General features: G+C 38.1%; 2 protein-coding genes across 2 annotated transcripts in view; one reads left to right on the top strand and one right to left on the bottom strand.

Moving 5' to 3' along the window:
* Positions 1 to 25,551, bottom strand: part of LOC145977786 (very long chain fatty acid elongase 4-like) — a 144,301-nt gene that overhangs the window by 89,470 nt on the left and 29,280 nt on the right. The window lies entirely within an intron of this gene.
* The window catches only part of LOC145977780 (WD repeat-containing protein 17-like), a 116,517-nt gene continuing 97,254 nt past the window's right edge, over positions 6,289 to 25,551 (top strand). The window contains exon 1 of the mRNA XM_083110060.1: positions 6,289 to 6,490. The gene's annotated coding sequence lies outside the window, so the exon portion shown is untranslated. The remainder of the gene's footprint in view (positions 6,491 to 25,551) is intronic.

Below are 25,551 nucleotides of genomic sequence, written 5' to 3'. Positions count from 1 at the left end.
TTTGGAAGTTAGATTCAGATGGTGTTTCAAGTCGCTCTCGCTGTGTTCCACATTAATATAGTTTGTTACTTAGGGCCGGTTGCACCATCTCCGCTTAACGTCTCATCCCTCACTTAACACCATTTTGCGGTTGTTCAATGTCCGCCTAACGTTACCTAGCACTTAACATAAGTGGCGGTCGGGGCTTCGCCTAATGCTTTAAGTACCGGATAAACATGAAAACGCAGTACACTGTGCAGACAACAGATACGTGCAGTACTGTTTTGTAGGAAAGAAATTCAGTGGCGTATGCTGGTTCTAACGATTGGGTAATCTCCGACCCTTGATCCTCAAACTCCAAAAGTTTCCGTGTAATTTATGTCAGGATCCATATTGGATTTAGGAATATTGTGTCGGAATGTTTGTCTTATTGCTACGACGTCAATACGTGTCTGTGCGAAAGATTGCAGCTTAACAAAGGAAGTTATGCGACTTTTAGATTTTTCATGTTTGGCACAAGCGTTGCAAAGATTACAGTATCCGCCACGCGTCCATACATTCTTTTCAGCCCCGAAAAGTAAGCACGGCCAACAAAAAAGCAAAGCTTATTAACACTTATACTTCCTGTCAACCATGGTGTTTTGTCATAATTTGCTTGCGAAAATGCCTCACATATTCCTGATTTTTGTATTTGTGTGTAGAAATAAGTTCAAGCGATGACACTGGACTACCTGTATTAACAATTTGCAACTTCTCCTGAAAAGATCTTGTTCCAAAAGGTTTCACCAGCAAATCTTGTATCACATCCATTACCCTTTAACACAGCACTATCACGACAAACACTAACACCTAAATAAATAATAAACACGAAGCACAGCACGAAGCCAACGACTACACGCATTCAGTTTCACGCGCCAAGCTTCTGTTGTGTTCCTGGCTCAGAATGAAATTCCCTATGAATGATAAAAAAATCCCTTTCCGAGCTCGAAATGACAGGTTTTATAAATTCGTATCATTGCAGGCCAGAGCCAGAATTTTATTTCGAGATGGGGATCATCCCTTATTAGCAGCCGCCACATAAAATTGAAACAGTGGGGTTAGAAGTCCTGAAGATGAATCTCAGATTATTACAACGTATTATGCAAGGTGTTTAATCCTGCTAATGAAGTAAAATTAATTACCACTATACACTTTTTAAATTAGATATTTGTAGGATTTCGGGGAGGGGGGTTTCAGCCCCCCGAGTCCTCCAGCTGACTACGTGCCTGATGTGTTTTTTTTTCGTTTTATGTTTAATTCGTTCCTCTTCATCACTATTAATCTAAAGAGGCGGAATATAGCAACTTAAATTAACTAATATATATATATATATATATATATATATATATATATATATATATATATATATATATATATAATTTATTTTTGATATCTTTCCCTTTAAAAAATATTCAGTTCCGTGAAAGAAGTATTCTCGCTGCTTTTGAAGATTAGAGAGGAGAAACAATCACTATTTTTGTAAATACAAGGATGGGGGGAGTCAGCATATAGGTGCTTTAATTGCTTAAGCTTTGAATTTTAATTTAGTTTGCATCATCTTCAATATCTAAGCTTTTTCCTTTTGATAAATTTATGTTCAAGTAACAGAAATCAGCAAGACAGAAGCAAATGTAAAGTGAAAATTAGCGTAGAATTTGTTTGCCCATGTTATTCAATTTTCCTGTTCTTCGCACTCTACCGGGTATGTTTTCCCTAGTTCAGCGGAGGGAACGGGAAAAGGCTCTGAAGGTTGAGACTTGAGAGTGCGACCAGTGGACTCTCACAAGAAGGAGGTTACCCTGGGCACGGAATCACCGCGCCTGAGAAGCAGTGTTTCCTCCCCCTATTTCCTCTCTCCTCGCCAAGGGTTGTAAGGGAAGCGGGAGGAATGACGTCAGGGTGAGATTCCCTGAAGTCATTCCACCGGCTGGAGAAAGGTTCCCGGATATTCAGCTGCAAACGGTTGGAAGCATTCGCGCGCTGGAAGCAAAGAAATGTATGCATCGAAATTGGTTTGGAAGAATATTGCGAAGAAATGTGTGTATATATATATATATATATATATATATATATATATATATATATATACAGGGTGTCGCAAAACTCTTTCAACAACGCTTGGGAGCTGGTAGGTATCATAAAAACAAGTAACTTTTCCCTATAAAGTTTACCTCGAAAGCGCTTAGTTTCTGTGCTATAAGCGCTTAAAGTCTATCCTGTACGTATGCAACCCAACACAGCAAACGCTTGCTCTGACATAACTAGTAGGGGCGCGTGGCAGGGTTGCCACTAGCGTTCCTCGTTAAGAGAGACGACATAAAAACAACAACTTGGGAGTCTTGCCTGAGCAAAATCGAAAACATTAATGATACTTGCGATGTTGTAAGAAGTATTTACAGTATTTATAAACTGACCAAAACAAATAATGGGCAGACTGAAATTCAAGATTACTCATTCTAAAATATCTCCATAATTGATTGATTGATTTGGTTTATTTTAATTCGCTTTTCTGCTACCTTTGGCTAATCGCGAAGATGAGGATGATATGATGAAATAACAAATGACATCAATGTCTAGACCAGGAGACACCTGGCGCCGTAGCGAGATGTGCTAACCACATCACCACGGAGTGTTTCGTATATCACGCAATATCAACAATTGCAAGGGACACGTGATATAGGGGAAATCCACGAACGAACAAATGTAAGCATGATGTGTTTGCTGCCTCGTTTCGAACACGCAGACTGTAATGTAATTACAATTTATTTATTAGAAATAAAGTGAACTAGCGCTATTGCAAATCGAGTTCGTTATAAAAAGCAGGCTGAAAAGAAACAAAAATCACCGGCATATGAATATTCTTGAGCCATTTCGGTGACTGAGTACGTTTAGTGATCAAGACATGATCCCTCTCTACCGAATGTTCCGGACACGAGTTTCGACCTGGACAAAAATGTCACTGAATCTTATGTCCTCGTATTTACTATTTGCCCGAAACTGTAGGAAAATTACGTACAATGAGAATAATATAAATTCACACGAATTATTCCGGAAATTCATCTAGATGTCAGAATCTCGCTCGTTTGCTACAAAACTTTGTTTCCAGGGTGAACTAAAAGTTGACATTTTGGTGCCTTCCGAAAATATTACTCTTACATTTCAATGTTGATATCAAGTTGCTACAATGAATGATAAATATGTACAATTTATGACATGTACTCAATGGTTTCCTTTTGATTATTTTTTTTTTCACGTTCCATGATAAGAATGCTAAGCAAAGACACAAAATGAGAAAACTAATTCGCACACATGAAAAGAGTGTAAATTACGAGGATTTCTCTTGATGTACCAATATCAAACGATATCGTGAAGTGCAGAACAAACTAGTACAGGCAGTAAGTATGCACCGAACTCAATGTAATTCCTTTCAATGAAATATTAATTTCTTCCTACAACTTATTTAATAGAGCATTCAAGATTAACCAGTTTGAGTGGAGAGAAAGAGAGAGATAGAGAGAGAGAGAGAAAGAGAGAGAGAGAGAGAGGGGGGAGAGAAAGTTTTTAATTCGCATGTTCCTAGTATTGCAAATAATCCTTGGAATTTTCTTGATACCAATTTTTGAAACACATAATTTTTCTTACATGCATATCAGTTGTCGGTAAAATTTATAGGTTGCCACTGTTTTCTAAAATAAGCTAGGGGTCTTGGGTTCGAATCCCGGCTTGGGGATGTATGTTTGTGAGTGTATATTCATCAATTTAATCATATCATCACTCATCACCATCTTCGTATATTAGCCAAAAGTGGCACAAACAGCTAAGTAAAATAAAGCAAATCAATCAAGCAATGAATCAATCAATCATTAAATTAAAAGAGCCTCGCAATTATTTCCTTATGAGACAAACACGATTAGCAATAACGCTATTACAGATAGGAATAATTTTCAAATAAATTGTAATAACCCGGGTTCGAGTCCTGGTCGAGCCTGCATTTTTCGCTGAAAATTTCTACATTTCAGTCTGCGTGTTCGAAACGAGGCAGCAAACACATCATGCTTACATTTGTTCGTTCGTGGATTTCCCCTATATCACGTGTCCCTTGCAATTGTTGATATTGCATGATGTACGAAACACTCCGTGGTGATGTGGTTAGCACAGCTCGCTACGGCGCCAGGTGTCTCGGGTTTAAAACCTGGTGTAGACATTGGTGTCATTTGTTATTTCATATCATCCTCATCTTCGCGATTAGCCAAAGGTGGCAGAAAAGGGAATTAAAATAAACCAAATCAATCAATCAATTATGGAGATATCTTAGAATGAGTAATCTTGAATTTCAGTCTGCCCATTATTTGTTTTGGTCAGTTTATAAATACTGTGAATACTTCTTACAACATCGCAAGTATCATTAATGTTTTGGATTTTGCTCAAGCAAGACTCCCAAGTTGTTGTTTTTAAGTCGTCTCTCTTAACGAGGAACGCTAGTGGCAACCCTGCCACGCGCCGCTACTAGTTATGTCAGAGCAAGCGTTTGCTGTGTTGGGTTACATACGTACAGGATAGACTTTAAGCGCTTATAGCACAGAAACTAAGCGCTTTCGAGGTAAACTTTATAGGGAAAAGTTACTTGTTTTTATGATACCTACCAGCTCCCAAGCGTTGTTGAAAGAGTTTTGCGACACCCTGTATATATATTTAAAAAAAGAAATACAGCCGGGTCACATGCGATTACCTAGATGAATGACCCAGAGTATACGCCGCTGAAGAAATTGCTGTCATTGGATGTTTATTGAAGGACTGAAACTACTTTACTGGTTTTAAATCGCTTTCTACAAACACTTTCCATGGCTGTTTTTTAAAAGAAAAATGCAAAATAAATATAGCTTATAACTTTTACATTATAAAAGTTGACTGTCAAAAATTTGTCTTCGAATACACACACACACTGGTGCATAGAATTCCTAATTCAGTGACGCACTTAAAGCTATCTTGTTTGAACCACTCCAAGATGTTCTCTAATTGAAAAATAATATGATTAATAATGGTGAAAAATTATTGTTTTTGTAAATTACTTCCCGCATATGTCCTAAGTACAGCTGTTATTCAATCGTGTAATATGAGAACTAGAGTCTCATACCAATTTGCAAATTTAAAAAACAATTTGCCGACTGAAATGAAACCATCAATACATCACTTTTTCTTATATCTCTGGAAACAAATCTGGAATATACCGGTTATTTTATTGGCAGCAGTAACTCATACTGTCAGGGTGTTCATTTTTCTCGTTAATCCAGAAGTTCAATATTTTGCTTTTCCATGGAGATGTTGCGCCAGTGTACGTACTTTAACTTTATACTGTTTGAATTATTACAAATGTCATATCAAGTAACTGTAAAACAGAATTACGCAGAGCTGTACAAGACTGAAGCAACTTCCATGAAATAGCAAGTTACCATCTTAGTTTTCGATTTGAATGTAAGAGTTCAAAAACGTGAACTCAGGAGGCGCCCGGAACATTGAAAGAAGCTGGTGTATGATAAAAAAAAAGGACTCATAAACAAAATATGCATGTGTAATTTATATATAATTTTCAGGATAAAGATAATAAATTAGAAAACCGATTGAAAGAGTGCCGTAGACCGAAGAAGCGTTTCTTATTAAAGAATAGAAAATAATTGCAGGCTCCATCAATCGTTTAACTTCACTTCTCACACAGCTACTTCTCTTTGACATTAAAATTAAAATTTTGTTGTATCTTGAGAAAGAGTCACTCCTTGCACCCCGATATCAAATTCAAGATGCATGCATTTTTATTAGTTATGTAACGCGCGGAACATGATTCAGTACCTCTCATCAGTAACGGAAAATAATCACAATAGAAATACGTTATATTTTATAGTTTTATAGTTTATAGTAGGGTAAATTTGGGGCACACTTTATCTGAAAACGAGCATAATATATGCTAGATACTTCGTAGGGTTTGTAACCCAACAACGTTATTTATTCAATAATAATGATTTGAAACTTTAGGGTACCTTATCGCAATTTCTGGGAAAATATATGTTTTGCCAGTCGCATCTCAGAAGCACCCATTCCGTGACTTGGGTTTTAGAAATTATTTCGTGACCAAATCACGTGACACAAAGCTTTCAACCTGGGCCATCGATTTATTCCCATTAGGTCACCTTTGCGCACGAACATTTACGCATTGTTGTTCTTCCCGTTGCCTAGACGAAGGCGCATGCCCCCCTCTCCCCCCTCGGCAACGTTTCATGTTAATTCTAGTTTTTAGAAATTGTGAAGGATCTTCCCTGTAAACGATTAGAATGTGCTGTAATTTTCCACTTCCAATGGTCGTGCAAATGATGGTTAAAATTGCTGAATAGTGAAAGAGTGTCACCTAAAGTACTGTTAAACTTTTCCATCATACGAGTAAGAAAACAGTTGTGAATTTGTACGCAAAAGGAATTTGCTGGTAAGTGTTAATTTCACTTGTTACACTCGGCTTAGGAAAGCTTTGATTTTTGTTGACATAACTTTACAAACGAATATGAAATCCTTCTGAACATATAAAACTAATCTATCGCAAAGAAACCACCATTAGGTGTGATGATGTCGCAAAAATCAAAGCCTCACAATCAAAGTTTACCACAAGTTCTTTAACGAGCTCATGCTTGAGTTTTAAATTACTTTTATGTACGCGAAAAAGTACGATTTGAATCGTTGCCTATAGAAATCACTGGTGAGTTCTTTTGTGAACATTTACAGTGGGATGCACTGCACAAGTATTCCTCAGCAAATTGTCCACAACTATTTTCATTGATTTTTGTCTTGAATCGTATATGTCTTTTAAGGTATAGATGTTTACGTATATTGGTGCATAGGTTTACAGCAGCTTCTTCTACGTCTTGTCTCGATTCATGAAGCTGTCATTGCATAAATCAAAGAGGATAAACATGACGATGGACATTTTTTTTGATAATACTTATCCATCCCACTGTACGTTTGGCTATGTGTCACAGATATCTAGTGTTAGACTGACACGACGTATGCTCTTTCACCATTACTCCATCTAAACCACAAAATGAACGGCAAAGTGACTATAATATGGCAATGATTGAACTGTTATGTTCTGTTAGCACAAGCATCGCAGCCGTCTTATCTGTTGTGCGCAAGTAACTATCAAAGTTCCGTCTGTTTTAGATTTTAAAGAATCGGTAAATTTATCTGAGTTGTTAACCCGTAAAGCAACTGACCAAAATTATATTGCAATAGTATTTCTTGCACTAAGATAGCAGTCAGTGTTGGCTTTTGTTTGTTTAGATGCCTTCAATGATTTTTCTTTCTTCTTATTTTAAAGAAGACGTCAAACCATGCTTACAAATAAATCAACAGACACTTCGCATTCTATTGTTCTACAGTCTCCAAAGAGAAGAAACTCAGTCTCGTCTCGAAGGGCCCGGTCTCGTTCTCGACTCGATTTTTAAACATCTTTAAAAAATATATTAAACAGGGTTTTTGACTCAATGTACAAAATGAAGGATACAATGAAATGTCTTCGTGTAGTGAACTTCTCTGTCTCTCTCTCTCTCTCTCTCTCTCTCTCTCTCTCTATCTCTCTCTTTGTGTGTGTGTCTGTGTTTGAGAGAGAGAGAGAGAGAGAGACAGAGAGTATGTAAGAGGAATTTAATTCTCCTAACCCTCTAAACTCGCCGCAACCGAATTGCGCACACTTTAGATCGAGAATTGCGCACAAATCTCACTGACCTGTTTTGCGCACAGATTTTGATCGAACGTTGCCACTTTGATAGCTTTAAAGTCTGTGCGCAAAACTGTTTTTTTCTTTAGACAAGAAGAGAGAGAGAAATTAGGTTAGGTTAGGTTAGAATAGTATACAACCGTGCCGTCAGCGTAAACCTCAATATCACTAGTTAATAACTCAATAGCCTCTGTAATATTTCGCGGACGAACAGGCGTGAACACACAAACAAACAGCACAACAATTTATTGGCCTTTAGAATGTATACACACATACATATTCATACATATATACATACACATATACACATACAGCACATATACATATCTAAAGGGGGAAACCTCCCGAAGTAGCCCGCCTCCACCCGCGTACTTTCGAGGGTATGCTCTCAATGTCCTGGTACCTTTAAATAAACCAGGACGTCAGTTTCCTGAATTTAAACGGTTCCCCCGCCTTTTTATCCTACTTCTTCTCATCTTTATTTTCATACATAAAATACAATTACAAAAAAATAAAATAAAATACATGGAGATTCTATACATAGCTACATTTAATAATTTTTTGTTTGTATTATTTTAATAGACCGTTCTGGTGACCGGAACAAGTCTTAAAGATTTTTGTAAATTTACTGTGCATTTGTATGATTGGTAGTTAATTAAATTTGTTAATAGTAATTGGTAGTTAATTAAATTTGTTAATAGTAGTTATGGATTAGTTTATGTTAGTTTATTGGTTAGTTTTAGTTATCGTATAGATAGTACTATAGGAAATGCTATGTACAGGAGGGACAACCATTCTGGTATCCAGAACTGTTTTAAGATTGAGGGGAGAGTATGATGGGGTGAGAGTTTAGATTGGGGTGAATGATTGCTTGGATTAGTCTGCACGGATGCAAGTTCCCTGTCTGGTTTCCAGATCAGGCTTTATTGTAGTGTGTGGGGAGAATTTGCTATTTGGAAGTTAAATGCACTGAAATACTGGGCTAGTTCATTAATTTAGTGGATGTCGATTCCTAATATACACTTACTGTAAGAGGTTTTGTAGTTCCTTATTTATCGCGCCGTTGTTTCATTTATGTGTTGAGGACACACGCCCGATAAGATACCGGCGTCAGCACTCCGTGTCAACTTGGTTATGCGACATGAAGCTGACTCTGCATTCCACGGGAGCGACAGTGGCCGTGCGAGGTTCAATGTCCGTGCAGACTGAGGCTGCTATGAGATCTCAGAATGAAATCACAGCCGCACAATTTAACGTGAATTAACGGGTACTAAGTTTTGATAGAATGCTAATTATGCGGAAACTGTAATTGTTAGATATGTAATAGATAAATAAATATGACATAAAAAACGCAAATAATTATAGACTTGATAATAATAATAATAATAAAAAATTTAAAAAGGAAAAAGATAAACAAACTTTTATATTAGATTATATTAATTAATAATAAGTATATAAATATATGTTCATGGTTTTTACTACACTTACATTGTTAAAAAATTAATTTTAATTTAATTTGTTTGTTCGAAATTTCCTTTTATATTAAGTCTCTTTGGTGCCTACTGGATTCCAGCAGATTCCAAGTCTAGCAATTTTCAAGTTAAATTTTTAAGAGTTTATGGCCCCTCATCTTGGATGTATTATTAAAGAAACTTTAGTCACGATTTAATGTGGGGTTCTGATATTACTTTTAAAGTTGTTGTTTTTGTTGTTTTTTTCGTTATTATGCTATTGTATTATTTTATCCCTAGAGATGGTTTTTAGGTCATTTTCATCTTCGACGACTTCTCTCCGGGCAACCTTCATGGCTCTCTCCAGGCTGATTGGACGGGGGTAACCCTCTCCTGGCGGCGGCTCCTCGTCTCCCAGTTGACACTCTGAAGTTTCTCCTTCGGGTTGAATCTTCCGGTGCCGACTCCTCTTCTTCCTGTGGTATCTGCTCCCGACGCGATTGTGACGGTCTCCGGGGAGGAGGTGTGGGGACTTGGTTTCGTATCCTGCTGCTTCTGCTACTCGATATTGGACACTAAATCTGCGAGGTCGCATAACTTATTTAAATGTTCGCTCCTTATCAGTTCGAAGATGTTGTTATTCGGCAGGTCTCTTCTGGCCAATATTATCTGTTCATCAGAGGCGGGGCAGGAAAAAACTCTATGTTCTGGCGTGTCTGTTTCCATCCGGCAGTCTCGGCATACGTCGGTTTCCCTTTTACCTATTTTTGTGAGGTAACTCCCGTATGGTCCGTGCCCTGTTAGAAGATGTATCAGCCCTCTGGATGGCGTGACGTCCCTGTTAAAAATGTTCTCCTGCGTGCAGGGGAGGAAGTTATACAGTCTTCTACCCTTCTCGCACTCGTCCCATTCTCGCTGCCAGTCTCGATGAATCTTCGCCTTGATCTCCTGGACAAACACACAAACAAACACAACAGAAGTGAGAACGTCATGAGAAAATTTTACATCTGACAACATCGCCTCATTTTTTTGTGCGCAATCCTGTACATTGTGACAGCTGGTCAACGGCTTATCAGATACCACTGATAAAACCGGAAAAGTGTGCGCAACCCGGCTGTAGCCTTTAAACTTATACGAAGTTTCTAAAGGGGTAAAAAAGGGTAAAGTTCTCTCGTGTTCAATACACCGATCCCTGAAGCTGCATATGAGATCTGAAGGCAAGACTCCATACATTCTCGATCTTGGCCATGGTGGAGTTAATCAAGGGCAGGAAGAATAGTTTTGTGTTCAGCCAGACGCTCCTTCCCACCGACCTTTCCCCGCGGCGAGGTGGAGAAAGAGAGGTCTGTGCGCTGGATGATCGTGGGAGGAGAAATCTTAGCATTACGCTTATGGTAATTAGCATTATGCTCTCTTGGGAATACAAAACCTCCGATACGTAGAAAACACATTAACTGATAGAGAACGCATGGAAGATTTCATTTGTCGTTGGAAATGTCGAACTCTCATTTGATTAGCCATAACTTAAAGTTCTTGCGTTTTTTATTCTACATAAGGAATGTGTAGAAATCTTATTTATCACAATTTTCAAACATCGTGTCCAGCTTAATCAACTTCAAAAATCGCTTCCACTTGCAACATGGGAAGAAATCATACTCTGCTGTATGTATAGTCGGGTCTCTTTTTAGTAGTAGTGTCATTCCGACGATATTGAAATAAATGCACACCTGATGGTCCCAGGGTCGGTTAAGGCGGGACAAGAAAAACTTACCCCGTGAGAACACGGACGCTGGTCTCCAGGTGATAATCAAGAATCATATCAATTGAACCAAGGTGTTCCTAGTATCAATAAACAGTGTTCATATTTTAATAGCAATTTGGCTTGTTTACGGTGCCTTCGGACGAGACATGAAGTACACAAAGTCGTCCAATGACTTTGTACTTTGATACAGATTCTTTGAGATCTCGCAATGAAAATTTCTTCTCCGACGATAGCCAGTTCATCTCGAGAGGAAACTACTTTCACTCCTCTAACTCTCATCAGAAAGAAAACATACACGTTTCGCTTTCTTCAGTGCATTTCTTTCACTTCTTCCTCACGTGATAAGAGAATGTCACTTTCTTCAGTGTCTCGTAGTTTTCAAGACTGTATACCGTCTGGCTTTGTGAACGGTGGTTGACGGTTTGACTTCACCACGTACAGTCACGAACACTTCTAGGTTGTAATGATGCCATTGATTGGAATGGAATCGTTACAACCCAGTTGTGTCCGTGACTGTACACTGTGTATATCTAATGAAATACTATACGCAGAAAAATTAAGACGCATAAAATAATTTTAAAAAAAACTAATGTGTAAGCAACCACAGTTTACAATTACGCATAGGCTGAATATTCAGTGGCGTGCGGTGACATTTTCCATTGGGGTAGCAGATCCTGAAAAATTAAGAAAACCAAGAATTCATTGCTTCTACATGGTACGTCATACTGAAAAAATGAGCACTCTACCTGATACTGTTTCCATAACATCTCTAAGGGAAAGATGAATGTCCTGGCGCAGTTGTTAATTTCTTCGAATTTCAGTTTGTCTGTTGTGAAACGTATTTAATGCAACAGACAACCGCGGATGATTGAAACAATTTTCGAGATTTTCACACATTGCAATATTCACAAATCCACTCTGGCACCACGTAGTTCTTTCAGTAGTAAATAGTAAAAAATGCCAACACTAAAGTTTTTGAAGCAAACATATATAAATTCACTAGCCTGAAAAACAGTAACTTTTCACCTCGCAAAGCACTTGAAAATAGTGTGACCGCGGCCAGCGAGTTTTACCAACTCTATTTGGGGGATGTGTCCATGTACATGTTAGCTGTCTTAATAGACCGAACGCTCTGAAACGTTTATCTTCACATAGAATAATATGTCATCCGTATGTCAGCAATCATATTTTTGTGTTTTTCCTGTGTTTTGAAACTTTACAGTTTATTTATGAATGTAACTTTTAACTAGCTTGGTGGATATGTTACATCGCTGACAGTATACAGTACACATGGACACTTAATCGTGCAGTTCGCAACACTGAGGACATCAGCAGACTAAACCGATGGAACTCTGGCGTTCTTTCAGCCCTTACCGATTGGAAAACAAAATTTCCTTCTATATAACGTATCCTTCTATTGGATCCTTCAAGTTCGCCTTTGATTTTTCTGGACATTGCTGGCGTTGCTGGCTACAGGCTGACCAGGGTGATGTTACGCAGATGTTTTGTCAACACACCACAAGAGAATGTTGATGGCCCCATACGTTTTTCAACAAAAATAGGTATCGTTCCTTTGACACAGAAAACATTTTTACAATGAAACTATCTGATCGAAAAGATAATTAAACGAGCTTTCAAAATATGTATAAAATATTAACATTTGTTAATTTCAAGGACGTACACACACATTTCTTACTTACCTTAAAATAATGACTACAACTAATCTGCTCGATCCCTGACACAATAATTGCCTTGTAATCAAGGAGTCCCGGATTCGATACCCGGTGAAGGCACATAGTGGTTCGGATTCCACTTTTTTTAAAAAAAAACTGTAGGTTCAGTCCCGCTTAGCCTTACTGTGTACAAAGTGTATTTAAAACACCAATTCAATCAATCAATTAAACCCTGACACAATAACTTACATAAAATGGCCGCTCTCAGCCCGAGACAGCTTGTTTTCTGCATAGTGCACCAGAGGGGGACTGGGTACATTGATGTAGTGCCATTTGTTAGCTGTGTTAAATACTAATATGATTTTCGTGAAATGGGCCACATTGGGAACTATGGCCACCTTTGGCTCACCTACCTTACAACTGAAATGAATGACGAAATAGATAAAGGGGCAATCATTGGCACCACGAGAAAATGTAGTTAACCCGCCACTGTGCACATACGCGTCAAAGTACGCAAATTCGCCCCAGTTACCCGATTCCGCTATACAAGAAAACAAATAGTGACGCGTCTCCGTCAAGGTCATCTGAGTCAACAAACATGTCGAGAGCCTTAACAATGACTTTCACATCTTAGACCTGAAGCAAGTGGTGGTCAGTTAAAACCTTTCTATCTTAATTGCAAGGAACACTCTCTGGGAAGAGATAGCTCAGTCAACGGTTTAGTAGGCAAATAAGATGATGTAAGTAAAGTTTTCATGCTGACGTCACCTCAGGAATAATATACAGGGTGTACCAAAAGTCCCATTACCCCCCCCCACCCCCTTTGAATTGTAGACAAACCTGCAAAATGTTATTTTAACAGCATGCGTATGATGAGAGGATGGTATACCATTAAATCAGACCAATGCCCACTATCAGATCTGGATTTCGAGGTGGCCATTTTAAGAGAATTTCTAAATGATATGTTCAGAGACAAACGGATTGGACCTTTAAAATCTGACATCTTGTGATAATGCGCTATGGGGGCATATCAAATAGAAAGTCGCCCATAATCGTTATCAGACAACTGAGGAACTTCCAAGAAGCTGTTCGCGGTGCGTTTGCTTCCTTCACGCCAGCCAATTACGGAGGATTTCACATCGCACCTGGAGGCGAATAATACTGTGCCATGAAAATGACGGGTGTGCACGCAGAATAAAAGGTGGCCATTGGTCTGATTTAATGCTATCCTTTCATCATACGCATGCTGTTAAAATAACATTTTGCAGGTTTGTCTACAATTCAAAGAGGGGGTAATGGGACTTTTGGTACACCCTGTATAGCTAGATTGGTCCCGTAATCGTATCGTAAGAGGGACGTTAAGATATGAACATGAACACCATAGGCGTCGCCAGAAATGTTTGTAGGGGTCAGACATAAAAAAATGAATAAATTAAAGTAAATAATAATGAGAAGAAACTATTATTATATTGTCCAGACTCTTCTACTTGATCCACCAGAGGACCGAATATTCAGCATAACTATTTTTATTTCATTCATTTTCTTTACATTTAATGCATCTAATACAGTGAAATATGCACTATTAAAAACTGACTAAGTTCACATGCTATTTACTCATATTCGAATTCTCATTTCGAAATGTTAACTGCTTTGGTAATCACGCAGCCAGTAGTGAGTGAGGTGGGAAATACTTTTTGTGGTACAATACCAGGGCAATGTTATAGTAAATATAGTACAAATATAAAGACGCTGATTGTAAAGTAATGGCTACATTCTGGTTGTCACTTTTCAACACTCAGTTTCATAAAAAAATATATACGAGATTTTGCATTCAGTTTTGACGAAATCATATGAAGAGTGAATGGTTATTCTATTTTGAAATTTTAGACGTGATGTTTAAGCTATGTGGTCTCACATTTCCAAGGGGATCGCCTTTCCCTTGCAACACCCATGCATGGTACCGAGACTTACTGAAACATTGAATCTTAAGCTTTTCTCATTCAAGATATACAAAAATTTTAGTCTCGTTCTCGTCTCGAGTTGCGAAATTGACTTTATTTAATTTGAGTTTATTTTACGTCGCTTTTCTTTCGCATTTGGGTAATCGCGACAATAGAGATGTATAGTAATAAGAAGACCTCTGATTTTTAGGTTGTAAAGAGTATGCTTTTGGATTCCTAAAATATGTTCTAAAATCCTAAAATAGGTCCTAAAAATCTTAAGTTAGGCTCGAAAAATCCTAAAGTAGGTTCAAAATAACTTAAAATAGTTCAAAATTCCTGAAAAATGCGGATTAGGTATAGTCACCGGCAATGAAAATGGGACACCTATATCCTGAAATACGCACTATCTTGCATAACGTTATGTGTATTGCCTAACCCTACGGCGATGGCAGAACTTACCATTGGAAATTTGTTATTAAAATCCACTCTTCGCCGTATTGTTAGGCAACAATCGTTTATCATGTTATCCACAGTCAAACTCCGCAATTTTGTCTGTGAGGATCATCTAATATGAGGAGAAAAATCTTTCAACAAAAACATAGTCAGTGGTGCAAACTTCAATGCTGAAATGTTAGTTTGCAAGGCGTGAATTCCACAAAGTACCGAAGTGACGCGGAAGTGAGTAAGACCACACAGATGAGACCACTTTGCATTGTACAGGTAACAGTGGCACCAGAGATTTTTCTTTGTTTAGAGCTTTGAAAAATCACCATGGACTTGAAGAAAGGGAAATCTACAGAGAGTAAGTTTCAAACACATTCGTCACTGAATTTTTTCGTGACCAAACAAGCAAATGCCTCTGTGTGACATAAAAATCCTGTAAAACCTTTAATATATAAAAACAAAAAAAAGGGGTTGATTTAGGCGCGTGAACCGAAAACAGGTTCTAACAAGCAAAATAGTTTTTTAGGCACTATAAAACTTCATCAGTTGTTGCGTTTTTAACGAAACGATAACATTTATTATTATTTATTACATACCTGTAAAGGAAAAAATAGGTTAAAAACCTAAAATCCGACGTCTAGTAATAAGATAAGGTGGATGATGAGACAAACACATATGGACGTCACAACATAACTCCCACAGAGGATTATCCTGGTTGTGGGACCTGGCGTCAGAGCTTTGTTAATCTGCAAAAATGCAGCTACGTGGAGGTGATGTTGACAATTGGGTGCCTTCAGCAAAGGTCATCCCTTACACTCCACAAGTCGAGAAATAAGAGACACATTAAAAAAATCTAATAACATAATAAGCTTTTGTACATTAAACCAAACACCTGTTTCAGACAACCATCTCACGGAAATAGCGGAATAAGTCTCACGCAAGCTAAATTTCCAGTATAAAAATTGTTTACCCTTTTTGCTTTTCAGGTTGGGCTAATACTAATAAGCGTGTACTCGAGTGTCTTGGGTGGAACTTACAGAGCTGCTAGACGATCGCTCTGGTGCCTCCAGCACTCTTGTGTACAGACAAGAAGGTCAAAAAGAGAATACATATCTACGGGTATTTCTGAGATTCAGTGGCGGCGATTGTGTTCCAAACCGGGGGGGGGGGGGGGCAAGGTGCCAAAACCGGGGGTGGGGGCAAATACAGTATACTTCCCTTTGTATATAAGGTTCAGCATAGTTCCTGGAAAAAGTGGCGAAAAGTGGGAGGGCAACTGCCCCATAGGCGCCGACTCCATGGGGCTTAGGGGGGCTCGAGCCCCTCCCCAATGTTAATGATGTGGGGGCAGAGCCCCCCCAAATAATTTTGCTTAAGAGGATCTAATGTATTATTTTGCTTCTCTTGTAAAGTTTACTCTGAATTGTGCCACATGAACTTAACTTTAAATACACATTTGAAATGTTCTAGACCATCAACTTTGGGGGGGTTGAGACCGCTAAACCATCAACTTTGGGGGGGCTATGACCGGAGACAGCAAAATACATGACTTATAACTATATACTAAGTATATAATTATTATTTAATATTATACATATATTAATCAGAGACATAATGAATTTAGCCAACGACTTGTTAAAGACTGTTTGGGAATCCCCTAAAAGAATGCAAATATTTAGGAATATTATTGATGTGAATGAGAAGGTTTGCCATACTGGACTGCGACCACTTTGCCCTCGTCGGTGGACGTTGAGAGCCTCCAGTATGCAACAGATCTTAAGAAACTATTAAAACCTTCCCAATTTTCTTGAGAAATTTTCTGAAGAAGATTCTACTGACGCAACATTAAAATGTGCTGGATATCTGGAGACAATGCTTCTCTTCAAGACATTTTCCTTTCTCTCCCTCTACTGCCATGTGATGGGTCCAATAGAAGAGGTAAACTGTAAGATTCAGTTTCCACGCATTGGTGCTACAAAAGTGGAATCAAAACTAAAATACTTGACTGACATCTTTCAAGAAAAGCGAATGTGTTTTGAGCAGTTCTGGCAGAAATGCACAGAGGGCAAACCCAGCCACGTTGATGAGTCAGAATTGCCCCGGCAACGTCACGTCTCTAAGAGACTTGAAAATCCTGATGCTGCCAAACATCACAAGTTCTACACTCCAAAATAGTATTATAAATCAATATACACTGATGTGTGTGACACAGCAAAATCATGTGTTAAACAAGGACATGAATCAACAGGACTACAAAAAGTAACAGCCGTAGAGAAAGAATGCATCTCAGCTGTGAACAGTTGCACAACAAACTTTGAGCAAACGCGAGAATTCTTTCGCCAAGATTTGGATGCCGATAGGCTCTCCTTACACATGTCCATGCTTGGTGATATCGCCAAACAGAAGAAAGTGGTTCTAACTACCATGCGTGACATAAGGAAGTTTCTTTTGGAAGACAGCACCCTCCAGGAGCCCAATTCATGATGGTCCTCCACACTGTGCCAGTGACGACAGCCACAGTCGAAAGGTCATTCAGTGCTATTCGCCGACTAAAGACATATTTGAGATCTACAATGGGACAGAAGAGACTATGCAGCTTAGCGATACTCCACATACATCAAACTGTGTTTGATAATTTGGACCTGAGACCGCTTGTTAATGAGTTCTTTAAAAAATTACCCACTGGGTCGAGCAACTTTTGCTTTATTTTTTAAATCATGTTCATATGTTTTTGTTGTGTATGTCAATTTATATCTTAGTGTACATGCTATTTTTTTTTTTTTGCAAAATTAAATTTAAAAAGTAAAATATTGTAGCAAGAACAAAAAAGTAAAACTATTTTCCTGCGATTTGTGTTAGCATTTATGTAAATAATTAAATAAACCTGTTAAATATTCGTTATTTTATGGGTTATTTGCAACCCATCACATGTCTGTTGCGGACATTAAAACACACCCATGCCCTCGCTGGGACTCGAAACCGAGACCTCTGGATCAAAGCGGATTGAGTCGACCACCCAACACGCTCGGCCACCGAGGCCGGCATGAAACTGTTAGGTTGGTCTCTTAATGTAAATACATACTTTTCAATAAAAATGTTAATTGTTATCTAAAAAACAAATGAGCAGACACAATAGACATAAAGAGACTTTGAAACATTTTCTAAACTTTTTTCATGTTACATTTCATTTGCATGAGGAATATAATAGCTGCTTAAAAACTGCTATACGAAGATGTAATTTTTATTTTTAAAAAATAGAGGGAGTGAGTCATTCATTTAATTATTTCAGTGATCAGAGCCCCCCCAATAATTTTGACAAGTCGGCGCCCCTGAACTGCCCCCTCGCCCTAACTAATCGCCGCCACTGCTAAGATTTAATTCCTTATGCGATTCTGCATAAAAGGAGGAAGGACATATTTATTCCATCTGTTTTCTTGCAGCTTCCTACATTTTTTTGATATTCTTTTTCCCTCCTTTTAACCACGTAAAATTACTCACAGCTTAAATCGCATTTTAATAGTGTCTTGGATGATAGACTTTGATTTTGATTTGATATATTTTATTTTACTTCGCGTTTTGTGCCTCTTCGCTATTTTGCGAAGATGGGGATGAGTGATGAAATGATGAAACTGATGAATGGATATTCACAAACAACCATGCCCGAGCGGGATTCGAACCCGGGACCCTTGGCGTCGCAGCGCGATGTGCTAACCACTCAGCTACAGGGTCCGCCTTGGATGATAGACATTTTACTAGTAGCTATAACATCACCTTACATAAGAATCGTAACAGTCAAGAAAAAGCTAGTCGTTTTGATTTTGATTTTCGTTATTTAGCGTTACTTTTCTGCCACTTTTGGCTGATCGCGACTATGAGGATAGGGATAAAATTTATGGAGGGACACTAACAAAGAATTCTGGATCCGTGACGTCGTAGTGCGCTGGGCAAACCATTCCTCCACGGCGGTCGGCCTCTATAAGATTAGGTAAATTATCTATCTGTCCTTCAGCTCGAGATATCATGTTACAGAAATATGAAACTTCATGGAAGCTCTGATATTTCCGTTCGGCTTCCTTGTCAAGAGACGCTCGCAAGGAAACGCAAGGGGAGAGGTCATGAATAAAACAACGTTGCCAGACATTCGGTTTTCATCGCGTGCGAGGTTATGTAAGGAACTAGGTCGTTCGATACTCGTTTTATTTTGGATCTACGAGGTATCCGCGAAAACTCAAAATATCGACCGATTCGCAATCAGATACCACCAAAGTCGAGTATAATTTTATCTCTCTTCCACTGTTTTGTACAGTCAACGGCATAGATAATTGTAGTCAATTTGTCCATAGCTATTTTATGCGAAGCAGATATTGTTCTCTCTCTCTCTCTCTCTCTCTCTCTCTCTCTCTCTCTCTCTCTCTCTCTCTCTCTCTCTCTCTCTCTCTCTCTCTCTCTCTCTCTCTCTCTCTCTCTCTCTGCTTACTGACGTTTTTATTTCAACGCATGATCATCACATTGTGGAAAACAGGCGAAATGAAAATGGTGATAGACAATTCGTCTACTGTTAGGTTTGCCGTTGCGTGTACGTACAGTCACCGGCAATAGAAATGGGACACCTAGATCCTGAAATGTTGACTTCCCTGCAAATATGTTCTGTGTTTTGCATGTAGGGAAGTCAGTATTTCAGGATCTAGGAGTCCCATTTTTATTGACGATGACTGTACATTGTGACATTTTTACCGTCTCTAACCAAGACGAAATGTCGAATTATTCTATTTAGTTTCAAGCACTTGAGATCCATTTTAAAAGTCCAAAGTTTATTTGTACGTTTGCTATTTAAAGTTGCTTTTCTAATACTGTAGGTATTTCTATACGATGAGGACGATTTTTGAAAGAGATGAAAGAAGAAATACAGTGGCCTTTTCTAGACTCAACCTAGAAATTTCGTAACTTAAATCGAAAGTTTCTTTCAAATATTTTCCAAAGATTTCTTTTCCAGAAACTGTCACTATATTTCAAATTCTGAAAAAGTGCATCACAAAAATTGCCGATATTTTGAATGTGTGCAGTGGGGCCCTACCTTCACGCCCTTCCATATACCTCCATATTCCATAAACCTTCAGACATGTTTCAACGTGCAGAGCGTACAGTATGATGCGTGTTTGTGTGTGTGTGTGCAGTGGAGACACATGTAACACGTTTCCACAGATGATAAAAAAGCAAGGATATGCAAAATGTTCTGAAAATTAATCCTTGTCTAAAATTCATAACCATAAGAGTTTCAAAGGTTAACATCCATCTGACTTCGATCTTTTATGTTGATCCTTATATTTCACTCTATGAACTACATATGTTTGGAAGATACAGCGCATCAGCAACAATTTTCCCCCATAGACACGGTAAAATACCTTTTATCCTAACTGTACTTTGCCCTGTTCGTTGATCGAACGTCACATTCCACCGGTATCAAAAACGAAAAACAAATCTGTTAAAAAAGGGAAGTTAATGAAAGATGATGACAAAGAATGCAGAGTGAAGGTAGGTCGGAAGGAAAGTGATACAGCAAGTTTCGAGTAACCAGACAAACAAAACAAGGGCGACGATTTTCTATGCTATTGTTTTTAGCTCCCAGTAAAAGACTTGGCAATATATTACATTTGCAACAGTTGATCGGAGTGTAGATACTCTTTTCCTAATAAAAGCAAGCACTGCTGTATTTTTACATCAGTTTACTTATTGTTTATTGTTATTTACACCTTCTACTTAAGATGCCCTCTCTCTCCCTGAGCCAATATGTTCTCGATTTTTATAGATAGCCCAGATCCAAGCGATGATCTATGAATTGCTATAGCGTTGTCATTGCGCTTATAATCATTCAGTTGCCACGAGACTTCCAAGAGGAAAGAACCACTCGAACTAGGTATACTAGACAGGACGTTTCACTGTTTCTTCTTCAAAAAAACAACTTTTGATCCATCCTTCATTTCTTGTCAACACTGGCAGGTATTACAATTTACATAATCAAAATTTCCGATCATTACACTATGTGAACGTTAGCGTTGAGTGGTTGACTAATGATCTCGTCACCTGAGGTACCAGGTTCTGACCTGGGCATACGCGCTTCCTCGTGTGTGTGTCTTCATCATCACATCTAACCCTCCATTCAAATAGGCAGAAGTGATAGAAAAGCGATACAAAATAAGAAAATTACATTATACTCAACGTGCAAATTTTCAACTATTTACTAAACTACACGCTTAGCACTGAACATGTACTCAATAGGAAATCTTCACGTTATTTCCAATCTTATAAACACCAAGTTCTCACACTTTCCTTTGCACTTTATTGCAATGTTTGAATTGATTCAAGGCGTAACTCATTTTCAATTGAGAACATATTTAGCATATAAGACAGCCCCTTATAGCGCATTGACACGTAAGGAAATGGCTGACGAATGACTTTGAGGTGTTAAGAGAAAGCGTACAATGGTAAAAGCTGTTCTTCTCCACAAGTGGGCATGAAGTGCATACAGCACAGCGAGGAAACTCTGTCATTTTCTGGCACCGGGCATTCGTCAAACAGACGAATTCCACCATGTTAATAAAAGTAAAAGCTAGTGTGGAGAAAAGTATTTTCTCATTCCACCATAGACATTGGATTTCGTTATATCCGAAAATAAATATTAACAAAGACTAAGCATTGTCTGTAAAAACGAAACTTCTCGCTGAATAAAGAACATTTGCACTTTCTCCTGGGAAAAAAAAGTAGAATTTGAGTATTCGGTTGTCTTTTAATAGCCTTCAACTTAAAGCCTGAGACGAGGTCGAATTTATACAACTATAGGTTGGTGGTTTTATCTGTACATCTTCCAGGAATAAAACATATACAGAAACTATTATAAAACATAGAGAAATGATTATTATTCTTTTAACTAAGTACATTTATCCACTTTGGTCCTTGCATTTACCCAGTCTCCAATTAACAAGTGTTGTTTTCAACAAGCTGTGTTTGATTAATTAGTTGTGTATAACCCATGTCAACACAAGCATATAAATGAACAGAAATCTAGAAACTAAGGTTAGAGAAAATATATTCACGAGAAATTAGACTATATAATGATAATAAGTAGAGTTGCATGCCTCTTAATAATATTATCTATAATTTCCTGAACACTTCCTAACAGTTTATTAGCCCTAATCACCGTCCGATCAAGTGCTTACTCAAGTCCTCTATTGTGTATTGCACTTTGTCATGAAGGCATATGGGAAGATGGTGGAGGTAGATTACTGCACATGCTCAATCTCTGTCATAGGGGACGTGATGTCATCTTTTCGGTACCACGCCGCTGCTACCTAAACCCTCCACATTTGCCAATACTCGTTGCTGAGATGCTTGGTAAGTCCCGGAGACGTTTATACAAGGACTATAAGGGGGAAATTACCATCTTAGAAAACTCACGTATACTGCTTGAACCAAGCGTTTGGCCAGACGTTTCTAATAGAAATAGGGAGTATAAATTTGAGAGGTACAATCCAAAATTTGCTGTGCGGTTGTGGACCTGCTACAAAGGTAAATACCCGGTTATCACTGATATGATCATTTTGAAAAATTGCAGATGCTATCAGTCCATGAGATTGTAAAGTCAAATACGTTGTACTGTTTGAGGTTGATTCTTACAATGTCAGTGTTGAGAGGACATAATGTCATTAAACATTACGCCGTCCCAAGGTATACGACAAAGCGGTGCCAAAACCCATGCTTAAGTTTTCGTCTTTGCCCCTTTAAGCAGCAGCCACATCACAAATAATGACATGATTAAAGGCACAAAAATGGCGGAGTAACAGATGATGAACGTATTCTCGGATTTGCTGAGTCACCACTGCGGGTTTTCTCGACATTCTGAGGAATATGGTACAAATACCGACTTTCATGGTAGTCTTTGGTGGACTAAAAACGGTTTTGTACTGGTGAAGTTCTACAAGAGCCTCGTGCCTTAGATATTCAATACTTGTCATATCTAATTCAATATCGTTTATACACTTAAGGGGTGCGTTTTCCAAACAACCACCCACCTTCATTAGGTTTAATGACATACGTTTATTTTAACAACTTGTGAATTTAATTACATTTACGATTAACACATATTTTTTTAGGATTTTAAAAAACCTGGTCCTTTAACGAAACAGTGAAGAGTTTATACCTTTTAAGATATAGTAAGTTACTTCGAATAATACGGAAAGAGGAAAAAAACATGTCGAAGTAAGATTGTATTTAAATCCCATTTCATTTCGTAGTTTCCTACAAATCCAAATGAAGATAACAAATATTTGTAAAAAAAATCCTGTTATTTCATCAACAAAATAGAATTTTTCTATTTTATTTCGTTATTTTATGTCGCTTTAAAAGCGATTGTTACCATCATTGATGAAATATATGTACAATGACTAGATTGCATAAGTTCAAGCAATAGAATCCTAATTTTCCCTTTTTAAGGATTTTTTTCACTATAAATGCAAATTGATGTTATTTTACGTCACACTAAAATTTCCTCAGTTCAACAGGCCTACCTCGATGAACTTGAACTTGAAATGGTTGAATGTTTGCACTTTGAAGCAAGTCAGCAGTGAAGCTTCGGAAGGGACTTCCCGCCTCACAATAGCTCGAGCAGAGTAGGACATAAGGATACTTGTGCGACATACTTTTCTTCGGTTTCTTCCTCTTCAACTCTTCTATTTGCAGGCGAGTGCAAGCTTTACTGCACAGCGACGGTTTTATTTGCCTTTGCCTGGCGTCTTGAAGATCCCGCAAGTAATCGCCCTCGCCATCTGCCACTCTGGAGTCAGCATCCTGATCATCTTGAAGGTTGCACGAAGAGAATATTTGCTTAAGGTAGTTCGATTCTAAGAAGGCGTAACCTGTAACGAAACTGCACGCCTCTGAGTGTGGCGGAACTTTTGAGATTTCACGACACGACGCCAGGAATCCTGGGTTCAAATCCTCGCCCAAGAATGAATGCCATGGGCTTCCCGATAGCACAGCGGTAAAGTCGTGGGATTGCAATCAAGGAGCTCCGGGTTCAATACCTATTGGATGCAAATAGTGGTTCGCATCGCACTTTAAACTGTAGGTCCAGTCCCTATTAGCCTTTCTGTGGACTTAAAATCCAAATGAGAGTCTCATAGTCCTATCATCTACTCCATTAGGTTTACGTTTATCCTAATGAACCTAGTTCACAGCTTTCCTAGTGACATGATTCAAACACGTGTTCTCTGATTTATCAGCCAGGTTAAGACAGCGTTAGCGTCGAACGTTTCGAGCGCATGCATTCTTGTCATAATCAGCAATGTAAAATAATTATACAACAGAAATTGTTGTGACGAAACTGAAGGTTATTCTTGTACGCTTCATTAAAAATGACATGAGCTAGATTTTTAAAACACACACACAATTTCACGTTTTCTAACATCGTTAAGAAGTTCGACCCTTTAGAATAGGAGTGAAGTTAAACAAGTACAAATAAAACTGTTTAATACTACAACTTTCAAATTTTGAGCACAATATTTTGCTACAAGCGTCAAATAATTGTGAGTTTAGCAGTGGCGTACCCACGAGATATTGGTGGGGGAAATGAATTTCCTCTTTTTGGCTTAGCCTACCCAATGACATAGTGTAATGAAGGGGGGTGATGAGTTCGATTCTCGGTGTAGTACAGTACTGACCTAACTTAAACTGTATATGTTCTGTTGAAATTAACCTATATGAGCATAGAGTGGATTTAAAACAACATTTGACCTTACTTCTAACTTTGTGGCCCACTTTTATTTCTTAAAAACTTCAGAATATGGGTGCTCCCGTGTGTTCGTTTTTTCATCAGTTTCATGTAATTAACGTTCATCCTCAACGTAAACACGCAAAATAACCAAATATAACCTTAACAGTGTTTTGCGTGCAAAGTATTTAATCAATTATACTGCACAAATTCTGCATGACTCGCACCATGCGTTACTAAAAATATATTTATTATTTGATTATGAGACTTGCATCAAGGCTTACATTGATTACAAAATGGCTAGCAACAATTCAGTGTGGTTATTTATCCAAAATACAAAAATACTAATATACTGTATTTCTGGCCTGGTACTTGAGCTTTGTTTAAATACCTGCACGCTACAAGCACTCAGGCAAGTCAATAATCAATATTTCCTGGCCTTGGAACTACTAAAGGTGGAGAGAAGTACAGGGGTAAGCTTCAATAAATTATCGTAAGTTTATACGAATCCACAATCTAGTGATATTTTAGGTGTGAAATGTACACAAATATATAAAATGAAACTAACTAACATTATTTTTGCAATGCATTCTATCTTTTTCTGTAATCTGCATGTGGGTTTCTAAAGTAACATAAAGCCTTTTTATAATATATTATAGCCTATTTTTATATCAAGCAACCATTTTATTAAAAAGTATGCATATTTCAGAAGTAAAAATGATAGTTTGGCAGTGTCTGATT

The sequence above is a fragment of the Lepisma saccharinum genome, chromosome 1 (genome assembly GCF_977018435.1).
Source record: "Lepisma saccharinum chromosome 1, izLepSacc3.1, whole genome shotgun sequence".
Classification (NCBI taxonomy): Eukaryota; Metazoa; Arthropoda; class Insecta; order Zygentoma; family Lepismatidae; genus Lepisma; species Lepisma saccharinum.
The sequence above is the reverse complement of the archived record's forward strand: the minus strand, read 5'-3'. Positions and strand labels throughout refer to the sequence as shown.